Consider the following 4,305-nt stretch of genomic DNA (forward strand, 5'->3'; position numbering starts at 1 on the left):
TTACTTTCAACTTACGAACTCTCTTCTACACACAGAACACAACTCTACAACTCTTATTCTCAATTTTAATGGCCCCAAAGAGATCTCGAACTGTAGATAGCAGCAACACCATTCAGACTGCTGATTCTTCAAAGGGTACCGTTACGAGGCTCCGATTGGTGGATAGGGCTGCTGAGGAGGAGTATGCTAGGCTTCTGACTAAGCCGATTCTGAAGGAGAGGGGATTTTTGCCATCGGGGAGGGATGGTGAGTTATTATCGATTATTGCAGAGAAGGGTTGGATTACTTTTTACGAGTCACCTGAGGCGGTCCCGATGAGTGTTGTTGGCGAGTTCTATGCGAACGCCAAGGCCGATAAGAATGGGTTTTCTATTGTTCTTGGGCTTACTGTTGATTATCACCCTGCAGCGATTCGCCGTGTTATTGGGCAACGACAAAGAAAGCCCCAAGAGAAAAAATTGGAATGAAAAGACCCCTGATTATTTTGACTCGGATTTGACTATTGCTACTCTCTGTCAGCCGGACACGGTGTGGAAGTTTAAGACGGGATCCAATGGGTATCGTTCTTTTCCGGCTGTTGCGATGAACAGGTATGCCCGTGCATGGAATGCCTTATTTATGCTAATATTTTGCCTTCTTCGCATACACATGAGGTTGCATTTGAGAGAACCAGGTTGTTGTGGGGAATTTTGAATGAGGAGTATTATGTGGACCTTGGTGAGTTCATCTACCAAGGGATTTTGAAGTCTTTGAGGGGGAAGTCATATTACAACATCCCGTATGCCTCTATTATCACAAAGCTGTGCAAGGCAGTTGGAGTCCACTGGCCTTCTTATGAGCAGCTGCAGATGCCGGCCGTTCCTATTGATTCATCGACGCTGAATGCGATGCAGGAGTGGACGGGTGGAGAGCCTGAGTTACATGGTTTGGGATATCACCTCCCAGGAGGACGTCCAGCAGCTGGTACTACCATGGCTAGGCCCAGTCAGGCACAGGGGGAGGTAGGTTCTTCTAGAGCCCAGGGAGGAGATGGTTCAGGGTTGGCTGATGTTCAGTAAATGAGGCTTTCCAGGAGGATGGATGCGATGTATGAGTCGCAAAGTAGGTTTGCGCAGGAGTTCACCCTAGCACTTGGGACTGCTTTTAGAGGCCTTGGAGCTGACATCCAGTGGCCCGTTTTTGGTGAGGACTCTGCTTATCCACCTCCTGACACTCCACCCTCTAAGGGTGATAATGATGATGATTCTTCTGAGTAGGTATACCATGTGTTCCTTTTTATTACCTTCACTGGGGACAGTGAAGATTTTAAGTTTGGGGGTGGTAGTTAAGGAACATATTTGTGTGTGTGTCATGTAGTTGCATATTCATGTTAGTTTAGTTCATATAGTTGTATATTTTTTCCATATAGTTATTTTATTTTATATATAGCTTTATATATCATGTCATTTAGCTCATGCATATACCATGATGCCTTTGTGTTGCTTTACCGAGATATGTAATATTGATGTGAGTGTAGTGATAGCGTTAGAGTGATGTTGAATCTTGTTAGGTTGGCATGCATGCTAGAAACACTTGTAATTTCACTAAGTCTTAGAGTATGCTTAAGGACTAGATTGTTGTCATGGTTTGATGGTTTTTGAGGTTAATCTATTGCTTATTCTTAGAATGTATGATAGGCTATGAATGGTAAAAGGCATGAAAAGATAAAATTGGAGTAAAAATTGGATTTCATTGCTAGTTGTGGCTAGGCGTCAAATGTCTAGTAGCCGACTCGTATTGTTTGCGAGTATTCTAGGGTTGAGTAAGATGGAGCGAAACGCACTTGCTCAGAAATTGAAAAAAAGAAAAAAAAAAGAGAAAAAAAAAGAAAAAAAAATGGTTTAATGCATAATTGATCACGAATGAGCTCTTTGGTATTCGAGTTATTAAGTTCTTAGGGGACTTTGCGCCTAGTGACCTAAGGCTTTTATAGTCTGGGATCCGCTAACCTAACGCTCGCTAAATGGATACCATTGCATAAGTCTTTTGTGGACCTCACTCATTGCACGATCAAATAAGCATTTGTTTATTGTGTTGAATAAAATCATGATTCCGTAATAAGCTCCAGTGATCTTGAAGTGTTATAAGTCATTTTGTTTCTAGAATATATTCTTCGTATAATCTTATGATTGCCTTGAGGATAATTGAGTTATGATAATTGATCTAGTTTCGAAGCATATCTGTTAAGCATTTGCACACACCATATTTATAGTTGTATGTTAGCTTGCATGATTTGATTGATCTTTAGTCGCCTAATTGCATTTGTTGAGATGTCATTTGTTGGTTGGTTTAGTCATCGCGATGGGAATCGATGCATTCATGCAGTTTGCAATCATGCTTGTTTTTATTTTGTTTTTGAGTCTGTGATGCTTGAGGACAAGCATCGATTTAAGTTTGGGGGTGTGATAAGTGACATTTTATACCACTTAGAACATCTTATAATGGCTTGAATTGATGCCTTGAAATCAAGTATTTTGTGTATTTGATACATTTTTTTAGTGGTTTTGCATTTTAGGGTATAACTTGCATAATTAGGGAGATTTCATTATAATAAGCCTGGGGAAGTACTTGGGATCAGTTACGGGGAGTTGTACGAAGAAATCAGCAAAATCAGAGGCAAAAAGAGGATTTTTCCAGAAAGCATGCAAGCGCCCGCCTAGAGTTAGCAGGCGACTGCTTGGGGAGCAGGCGCCCGCGTGGGATTTGAGGCGGCCGCCTGGGGTCAGAATTTTAGATTCTGGATTTTCTAATTTGAGTTCTATTGGGCTTCTGACGATGCTGTTTCTTGTGGACTCTTATATAAGTAATCTTGGGAGACATTTTCACAAGTATCAAGCAAGGAACAAGTAACAAGGAGAGAAGATTAAGAAGATCGTTTTAGCACGCAACAACGAGGAAGAGGAAGCATACGTTATCTCGTGATTCTTTTAATTCATTGTAACAGTGGATGCTAGTTTTCTTTACTTTAAACTTAATACTCTTGTGACGTACTCTGTTTTTATTAAGTATTTTTATTAGCTTAATTCATTGTGTTATTATCATGTTTTCATATGAACCCATGGTGATGATAAATTCTATCATGGGCTAATCGTGATCATGAGGTCGTAGAGGATTTACTATGGATTTCTTTAGTTAATTGTTTAATACCTTGGTATGTGATGATTGTATGATATCTAGCAAAGGTTGTGCTTATTCGTCTTATGTGCATCGCGAACATATAAGATAGTCTGTTAATCTCTTGTAAAGCGATAGTGAATCTTGAGATTTAGAACTTGCCATGCTAGCATAGGTTCATGTATTGCATGCATGATTAGTGGGTAACTCTAACTGTTTTACTTGCCCTGTGTAATTGTAATGAATAACTTGCGCTTAAATTGTTATGTTGTCAAATTCTGTAGACATATAGGGTCTCAACATAATTGATGCCTATTCAACTTCTATCTTAATTGTGGATGCTTGGGAGAATGGTATTTATGCAACGAAAGTTGGCTTTTATCAGTTTCGTGTTGTTCGATTAATATCATCACCGTTACATGCTAAGGGTAATAACAATAACTATTGAATGAAGTAGTAATGAAGTTATGATCTCATGTATGTTTAATATTTTTAATTCAAGTGTTAATTTAAGTGTTTAATTCTCGTAGTTAATAATTAGTTAATCAATCTTAAGTGTTATTGTCTTGACATTGAAGAGTAATCATACATTGGTGAGTGAGTTTTAATTAAATATAATTAATCAGAGTGTCTGTGGGAATGAACTAGTAATCATTCTATATTACTTGCGAACACGTATACTTGCGTGAATTATTAGCGCATGCTTTGTGCTTAACACACATCCCCTCTCTCTCTCCTCGCTTTCTCCCTCTCCTCTCCATAAAATTCACTCTCTTATATCCCTTTTACACACATAGCTTCTGTATGCATTTCGCTCTACCTCTCACAACTCTATTTTCTTCAAACTAACTATATATTAGATCGACGAGTCTTTAATTTAATTGATTTAAGCTTATATGGACATAGTGGTATCAAAGTTGGAAGTTTCAAATTAGGGCTTCTTAGAAATAGAGTTCCATATTTTGAGTTCAAATTAGTGCTTCTTCACGTAAAACTTCAACTAATTAGGTTCTTTACCTTTGATTTCAAGTCTTTTTCGGTAGATTTGGAGCTTTGGGGTTTTGATTTTAGGTATTTTGATGTTGATTTTTAGTTATTTTGGGCCTTATTTCTATATCTTTTTGGATTTTTTTTGTTTTAAAAATACACTGC

Source organism: Apium graveolens, chromosome 11 (assembly GCF_009905375.1).
Source record: "Apium graveolens cultivar Ventura chromosome 11, ASM990537v1, whole genome shotgun sequence".
Taxonomy (NCBI): domain Eukaryota; kingdom Viridiplantae; phylum Streptophyta; class Magnoliopsida; order Apiales; family Apiaceae; genus Apium; species Apium graveolens.